The 9,487-nt window shown below is 39.6% G+C and overlaps 1 non-coding gene across 1 annotated transcript; it reads right to left on the minus strand.

Moving 5' to 3' along the window:
• Nucleotides 1–3,000: 3,000 nt before the first annotated feature.
• LOC112189851 lies at nt 3,001–4,016 on the minus strand. Its single transcript, XR_005805951.1, has 3 exons — nt 3,773–4,016; nt 3,179–3,271; nt 3,001–3,093 (listed from the first exon to the last, which is right to left on the minus strand). It is a non-coding gene; the product is annotated as an uncharacterized LOC112189851 (transcript).
• Between the last annotated feature and the right edge of the window lie 5,471 nt (nt 4,017–9,487).

The following is a 9,487-nucleotide window of genomic DNA, read 5'->3' on the forward strand; positions in this document are numbered from 1 at the left end:
CGGAAAATAGAGATGTGAAGTCGAGATTTGGAACATACTAATTATTCAATAAGGTTCTTCTTACAAATGTACCATGATATGGAATTGTCAAAGACTTTCTAACACACCTTGAAATAGAGCAAATACAGACTTGATAAACTCCTCAATTTTGCTCTTAATCTGGATTTAAGAATACAATTTGTTAATGATTACCAATATCATCCCAAATGAACATGAAATCAACAGATGTAACATATTATTACACCCATGATAGGAGCATTTTAATGCGACGTTTTAACTGCATTTCCCTACATTTTCTGCGTTATTTCCTTAATAAAACTCTGTTTAGGAAAGTTTCCATTCTTCGATTGGGAAAGTTCCTATTTGTAGAAAGTTTCTATTTTTCATTTTTAGAAAGTTTCCCATTTCAATTTAAGAAAGTTGCCATTTTTCATTTTAGGAAAGTTTCTATTTTTCTTACCAGTTTCTATTTTCAGGTCCTTGTCACAAATGAGCTGAAATGAGCTCACAAATGGAAAGAAAAGCTAGCCAACATTGGAGTGAGACAAGGTGAAGTACAAAGGGAAGCACAAATGAGCAGAAATGAAGCTTTCCTGGTCCAACCAGGAAACCCTGTCCAAAAAGGAAAGTTTGCCAAAACAAGACTCTTGAGCCAACCAAGAGTGGAGATCGAATTAATGAAGTGACATGGCATGAGAGAAGCTTCTTGAAGACTCTAGATGATGACATGGCATAAAGGTGGCGCATGGAGGCCCAAGAATTCTCAAGAATGAAGTGGATTTTCGGCAATTGAATTAAAAGCCCACAAAGCCCAAGGAATTAGGGTTTGTGACGCAAGGATGAAACCCTAGAGATGTTGTTGCTGTGATATCCTAAGAGAGAAACAAGGAGTGGCATCAAAATCAATCAAGATAAAGGTGATTGACACCATGCAAGGAAGGATATGTCTTGGAGATTTTCTTGGGAGATTTTTATAGAAAGAAATATTCTTGGAGGAGTAATTTTATGTATTTTCCATGTAAAGGGAGAGAGATAAAGAGGTAATCAACGTAAAAATCAAGAAAACCTAGGGTGATTGACGCCAAGAGAGATTCAAGGGAGAAATAAAAGGAAAGAGAAAAAGGTGGAGACCAAGAAAAGCTCAAAAGAAGTCTGGATACATTCCTATATTCCCTAAAGGAATTTTGGCCGAATTTAAAGTATAAAATCAGAATAGATCCATGGTATTTCGGCCAAGGTTATTAGGGAATTAAATGGAATTTTGTGATTGGTTGGACCACCTCATAGGGCTTATTTGGCAAGATATTATTGGAGGAAATTATGTGGAATTTTCAGATTAATTCCATGAGGTTTACACGGCTTGGTGACCAAGTTGGCCATTCCCTATATATACTCACTTCCTCTACACGTCAAGGGTTCCTCTCCCCCATACAATTTACACTTTAGAAAAAAATTCAGAAAATCTTCTTAGCATAGCCGTGAGTTTCTCCATCCTCTAGTCATCTCCACGAGTTCAAGCAAGGCCAAGGGAGAAGAAGCATAGCCGTGAGCATCCATCATCCATCTCCAACCTTGAAGCTTGCTTTCGAGATTCAAGAGACCACTACATCAATCGTTCATCACCATCTCCATCTCACGGTGTAATCCGATTCTCCTTTGTAACCTTTGCTTTGATTTCGTTGGTTTTGTACTAGTTGACATATGTGTTTGAACAAATATTAATTTCTGGAATTTTTATGATTAATTGAGAATTTTCAGATTCATATTATTGTTTTTCGAGAGTTGCTTATGTGGGTTTGTTTAATTAAATTTGCGTTATAGATAACTTTTGTATTTTAATCTTATGTGGTTGCAAACACTTAGGGTTTCGATATAATTGGTGCTGGGTTTAAGAGCATGAAATCGACTTTTCGTTTTGTGTAAACTTGAATCAAAGTAGTAAAGGTTTTGTACAAAGATCGAATTTAATTAACGAGGATTGCAATTAGGTGGACTTTTCCATACTAAGTTGTATACTTGAGTTGATAGCCTTTCTCTATGTGTAATGCGTTAAACATGACATGATTGACTAGCTTTCTAGGGTTTGATTGCATGTTTGATAGGATTAATCTAGGTGCTTTCGCTTAGGTTAATTAGCATTGAAAAGTAAAATATGGGAAATTGTTTGCTTTCGAACGTTTCACATGATCAACTCCTTTCTCATGACTTAGATGAACAATATTAGGGTTTGAATCGATTTTAATCATATGTTTCGGTTTTTGATCTTTGTTCTCTCATTCCATCTTTGTATTTATGTTTTTTTTTGCATTTTAATTCTTTTGTTTACTTAATTTATTTTCGAAAAAAAAAACCAAAAACAAAATCTCCCCCCTTTTCGTAAATAATGTTTATACTTGTGAATATCTTTGTAAATATTATACTTTGTTTTAATTTTAATTGTTTGTTTGTCCTACATTGACAGGTGTACCATCAATCCCCGGAATAGAACGATCCCTATTTGCTTATATTACTAACGATATTTTCAGGGTTAAATTATGCGCTTGCTTTTAGCGCATCAATTTTTGAAATTTTTTTTTTGCATTTTAATTCTTTTGTTTACTTAATTTATTTTCGAAAAAAAAAACCAAAAACAAAATCTCCCCCTTTTCGTAAATAATGTTTATACTTGTGAATATCTTTGTAAATATTATATTTTGTTTTAATTTTAATTGTTTGTTTGTCCTACATTGACAGGTGTACCCTCAATCCCCGGAATAGAACGATCCCTATTTGCTTATACTACTAACGATATTTTCAGGGTTAAATTATGCACTTGCTTTTAGCGCATCAACCCAGCCACTACTAAATTAAGCATAATCAAATAACTTAATTTTTTTTTTTTCTGGTCAGAAGTAAACTGGGCACTCACGTATCAAAAGATATATGGAAACCCATAGTGTAAACCAACAATGACTTCCTGCAAAGACATGAACAAAAACTAAAATATCATATCATTAAACACAAAGGTATTACCTCCAAGGGAAGGGTGGCAACAAGTGGAGCAGATACATCTGGTGAAAGGGAAGCTCCCGTTGGGACAAATATGGTCTTAACCTGTGCAAAGTATATAAGTTTTTTTTATAGAAGATGCATTTTAGGATTTCAAATATTCAGTAACAAAATGACATCCATAGCATACCTTATCCCAGTTCTCCTCAATGTCAATTCCTCGGAATGCTCACTAGTGGAACTTGATAAGAACTCAAAAGTTTGGAGTTCTTAAAGATGCTTCCTGGGAAAAGAATGAACCAAAAACTCTCATTCAATCTTGCAGCAATTTAATAATCTGGTCCTAAACCCAAATAACAGTCTTTAACTCAACTAAACATACATTACATATAAATATTGTTGCAGAGTGTGAGAACAGAGAGTAAATTCCAATCTATAATTCTGAATCTAATCTTGCAGCATAGAGAGAAACATAATTCCAATCTATAACTATTGCGTAACCATCATGTGGAGATCAGTACCCAAAACCATAAGGCAACATTTCCCAAAATAAACACTCCACGGTTCCAAAAACGTAGTAACCAAACAAAAACGTAGATAAAGCAGAGTGAGCCATATCCCTTTTCTCATGATCATTGTGAATGAACCAAAATCACAGTCCCAAATCAACCTAAACACCCATTGATTCAGTACCCAATTACACGAATTGAAATTGAAATCAACCTATAAGAGATGAAAAACTGGAATTGAAACTGAAATTAAAACCCAAATCAACCTAGAATACCTCTTTTTCAAATTGCCAAGCAGCCAGCAATCAAGGATTGAAGCTTCAATTTCGAACACGGATGAGAGGCGAGGTGAAGGCAATCAAGGACTCAGGGAGAGAGATTATGCGTTTGTGTTTGCGGAGCTGCGTGAGGCTTCTAATTGAACACGGAAGAGAAGGTTTCATGGCATTGTGTAATTGCTGAAAAGAAGAGAGGACAGAAATTGGTATTTTCAGAAGTTCATTAAACTACAGTAATCACCGCTACAGTGACAAAAGCCAGCTGCTGCTTCTAAAAGCTGGGGTGAGGCGGCTTTGGCTTTTCCATTGAAAAGTCCTGGCTTCTGGAAAAAGCTGAGGAGAAGCTGGTTTACCAAACGCAAGATGCTGAGGTGCTTATAAGCAGGGGAGCTAAAAAGCCCCCCCAAACGCAGCCTATATACCCACGATCAGAATTGTTGATATCGCCCCTATAACAGTATCAAAAAAACTTCGACGAAATAATTAAACTTCTGTAGACCGTATTTTACTCATATTAACTCTGATTTTAACGTGCTGCATGTTCACGGACTCGATTTATCGTGCCTTATATCTTTGTGAAGGAAGTTTCATAAAATAGTGAATAAAATAAAAAGTCAACTTTAGGGCCCTATAAATGGTTTTACAAAAGTAAAAAGGGAAGAATCTTATCATTTACGGTCTAAATAAAAGGTAAACAGGTAATTTTTGGTATGGCGGCTCATTTCTTAAGCATTGAATCGTCGGCGCATGCTCCACATCAGTGATGCATCAAGAATTTCTTGTGCTTTGAACGGATTCCTGTATTTTCTACCTATTGTAAAGGAATGGTGCTTCTCGCTGATCCTTTCCTTTTCCGACCCATCCGGTTAGGGAGAGGACATTGTAGTAGTGCCTGTGCCCCTCGCATTTGCAATAAATGTGCAACAAGAATTCCGGATTGAATATGGATTACTTTTGCAGTGCAAAGAAGAGTATACCTCAATCTTCTTCAAACTTAGGAAGAAGCGGAAACCTCACACAAACTGGATGTTAATGCTCAAAGTCCGGCAATAGCCGATCTTTCGTTTAACGCGGGTCCGGTGAGCAGACCGCTACTCTGAGGATTTGATGGCCTCCGCTAGCTGTCACACGAAAGACAGGGCGTCAGAGGGAGACCGTGTTGGACGGTCTTCACTTCTCTGATGCCTAAGTCAGTCAATGCAGATAAGCAGCATAACAATAAATGAGTAGTAAAATGCGTAATTAATGAGGAGAGAGGAGAGAACCTTTTATAGGTGAGGGGAAGATTGATCATCTTCTTGTTTTCGATGTGGGACTGATGTGCTTCGATTCCCAGTGTCTGGAGCTTCTGATGCTATTTTGACGCGACGCGTGGCGGCAGGTCAGCGGTGATCTAGGGGCGATCCAGGGCTCGAGCGGTAGTGTCACGCCCCTGATTTTACACACATGAAAATCGATATATATAATCCCATAATTATACATGCGTGAATATTCAGTCATCAATACAAATACCTGGAACATCTTTCCCATAAAACAAGTACTTACTGATACACTGAATCATCCAAGATAACATACACTCGCTCCACAGAGTTATATATTATACAAATTTACGAATTTAATTGTCATCACAATAAAACGTAAATGCTCCTCAGAGCTTACTGCATAGCGGAAGTCATAACAATGGCAAAGCCAACAAAATTTGCTTCCTACCCGTTCAGCTGCCAACAAGCTGCCTCTGCTTCAGCCACGATTTTCCTGACCTGCAGGATTAACCCCTACACCAAAAGAATGGTGCACCGGGGTTGCCAAACAACAAACCCGGTAAGCTTCTTCAAGCTCGTATGAGTAACTCATGAACATCAATCAACAACTCACATCAATCTACTTAAGGAAACATGCAGCCATGATTCCTTCTAACATTCCATATCCTTTCCAAAGAAAGGACAACATGAGTCACCACTATGACCATGCCTTATTTGCTAACTTAACCATCAAGTAGCTATTCAAGTCTCATCTAGACAATTAACGAAGAATGTCATCGAAACTCTCCTTTAAGCTGCATACCTATGAGTCTCAAGCAACCTCGACCGTTACTCCCATAAGCTATCATGGCAGATAAACTAGAATTCTATTGAAATTGTAACCACTCGTCCTAACCAGAACGTGATTACCTATTTCCTGCCTTGATCACCATCTGTGATCTATCACCATCTGTGATCTGTCACCATCTGAGACATATGATTTCAGACTCCGTCTAGTCAGGGAATCAACATCAAGGTCGCCATCTGCAACCTGTCACCATCTGTGACCTATAATCTTTAGACCCCATCTGGTCTCAGCTCAACCATTTATCACCATCTGTGACTCATGATCTTCAGACCCCATCTGGTCATGAAGTCAAACATCAAGGTTACCGTCTGCAACCTGTTGCTATCTATGATCTATCACCATCTGTGACATAAGATCATTAGACCCATCTGGTCTCAAGGTCAGCCATTGATCACCAATTGTCACCATCTGTGACTAATGATCTTCAGACCCCATCTGGTCATGAAATCAACATCAAGGTCACCATCTGCAACCTGTCACTATCTATGATCTATCACCATCTGTGACATAAGATCTTCTTAGACCCTATCTGGTCTTAAGGTCAACGTTAAGTAAGTCGCCTCCGACTTAAAAACGTTACAACATCTAGTTTCGGTTTTCCTAATCCCTGCTCACCATCTGTGACCCTTGATTCTAAAACCAATACATCTAAAATGAGTCACGCTTGACTCAAAATGTAACATCAAGCTCAATACTTTCCAAACAATAGAAAACATCTTTTTCTATAATATCGTTTCGTGAAAAGTCGCATTTAACAATAATATGAACACCATCATGCATATTATTATTCATCATAATCATTCACAAGGATATATATATATTTCATCTAAACATATATATGTAGTCATTCACTCAGGAATGCCTACTAATACCAACTATAGTTTGCAGTTAAATAATTAACGCCAAAACAATAATGGTACTCCTGTTCATAAAGGTCCTTGTGAGATTTACTCACCTTGAACTCCTGCTGCGTCTTCAATACAGAACCGAACCAAAACTATCACCAACCACTCGTCTGAATACTTCGTCAAGTACCTAATCACATATGGTTCCAACTTAGTGACGATTTACATTTGATTTAGTTCGAAACCCCTGTTTTTGAACTAAAATCCCCAAAGTGGCGCCAATCGAGGCAAAACCACATCCGAGACCTCCCAAAGTCTTCGGAATACGTCCACGATCGATGTGACCAAACCACAAGTCGATCGGACGCTCGTATCCTCACGGATCGAATAAATTCACCGATATGAAACTGCAAAAATCATAACAAATCCAATCGAACTCCAAAATTTGCATATTATATATCGAAACGCTCGTATCGACGAGTAGAAGACATATAATACCAGAAAAAGTTCCATACATGGCCGGAACACCGCCGGAACGCCGCCACAGACGGTGGCGCACCGCCGCCGGCCAACACTCAATATTTCACAAAACTCCCAACATCAAAAAGCTTCATCTAAGCATGCTTGTGAACTTTCATAACTGGATCGAAGTCAGAAAACAAGCTTAAGGGATCGAAAACTACCTCACAAGCTGTGAATAGTAATCCAATCCGAGTTGATCGAATTTTCACGTGAATCGATCCAAACAACCACCAAGGATCGATCGGCGAGGCAGCTCTGAGCTCAACCAAGAAAACTCGAAGCCGTGCCGACGTCGGAGCTGTGTTTTCCGGCCGGGTCCGAAAACACAAGGCTGCACCGCCTTGCAGCGCCGCCGTGGAGAAGAATCGGCGATAGAGACCACCAGAGGGACGACCAGACGGAAGAGGCGACCCTGCTGGCCAAGTTTCAAGGCCGGAGACCGCCGCAGTTGGCCGGAAAAGTCGGGTCGGATCGGCCGGGTTCGGGTCGGGTCAGTCGAAAATCTTCGATACTGAGGGAGCGGACGAGAGAGAAGAGAGAGAGAGGGTATGGTTTCCGGAAATGGAAAGGGAAATAATGAAATAAAATTCTAATTTTCCCTTTATATACCAAAATGGAAACTTCTTTCCATAGCCATAACTTCCTCATACGAACTCCGATTTACGCGTTCCACATGTCCACGAACTCGTATCGACGCGCTCTACAACTTTCGTGAAGGAAATTTTCCGAGAATCCCAACATATAAAAAGTCAAACTTCACACGACCCCCTAAACTGTGAAATTCAAATATTTATACGTACGAAAATCATTCTACTCCATATAAAATCTACGAATAAAGCATTATAACAATTATTCGTACAACTGGTCCATTATTAAATACCAATTTTAAATAACAGAAAACCAGGTCATCACAGTCTACCCTCCTTAAAGGAATTTCGTCCCGAAATTCACGCTTGCTCATCAACAAACAACTGTGGGTACTTCGCTCTCATATCCGACTCCAATTTCCAAGAAGCATCACCCTCGTCATGGTGACTCCACAATATCTTGACCAAGTCAACTTCCTTCCTTCGAAGTTGCTTTGTTGACCTATCCAAAATTCGAACAGGTTCAACAACAAAGGTCGTATCCGCATGCACCTCAATCGTACCATAATCAATCACATGTGACTCATCCTGAACATACTTCCTCAACATAGACACATGGAAAACATTATGCACACCAGACATAGTAGGAGGTAAGGCAAGCCTATAAGCCAACTCTCCTACCCATTCCAGAATTTCAAAAGGTCCGACAAACCTTGGTGATAACTTTCCTTTCTTGCCAAATCTCACCACACCCTTCATGGGCGAGACTTTCAAGAACACATGATCACCCTCATTAAACTCAACATGTCTCCTTTTCAGATCTGCATAACTCTACCAACTTCGCACTTGAGAACTCATCCTCTGTCTGACCTTGAATGTTCCTGGAAATCAGGGCAGGCTGTACCGTGATACTTCCAAGGAAACTCCCATTCTCAACTCCTACTTGCACAAGGTCAAACTCAGATGCAGTTTCCAGCATAAGCCACTCCTGAACCATAATAGAAGCAACCATACTTCTGGGCTTCCTACTCAAAGCATCCGCCACCACGTTGGCCTTTCCTGGATGATACTCCAAAGTAAAATCATAGTCCTTTATGAGTTCCATCCGCCTTCTCTGTCTCATGTTCAACTCCTTCTGAGAGAACAGATACTTCAAACTCTTATGATCCGAAAAGAGTTCGAACTTCTCCCCATACAAGTAATGCCTCCAAATCTTCAAGGCAAACACAACAGCAGCCAACTCCAAATCATGAGTGGGGTAATTATGCTCATGCACCTTCAACTGTCTAGAACCATAAGCGACAACACCTCCATGCTGCATCAATACACATCCCAAACCTTGATGAGACGCATCACTATAGATGACTAAACCGCCACCGCTTGTGGGAATAGTCAACACTGGGGCTGTGGTCAATCTAGCCTTCAACTCGTTGAATGCTCGTTCACATTCCTCAGTCCACACAAACTGGACATTCTTCCTTGTCAACTTGGTCAAAGCCGAAGCAATGCTAGAAAATCCCTCAATGAATCTCCGATAATAACCTGCCAAACCCAGGAAACTACGTACCTCAGTAACTGTAGTGGGTTGGCCCCAGTTCATCACTGCTTCCACCTTAGAAGGATCCACAGAGATTCCATCCTTCGAAATC

Source organism: Rosa chinensis, chromosome 2 (genome assembly GCF_002994745.2).
Source record: "Rosa chinensis cultivar Old Blush chromosome 2, RchiOBHm-V2, whole genome shotgun sequence".
Classification (NCBI taxonomy): Eukaryota; Viridiplantae; Streptophyta; class Magnoliopsida; order Rosales; family Rosaceae; genus Rosa; species Rosa chinensis.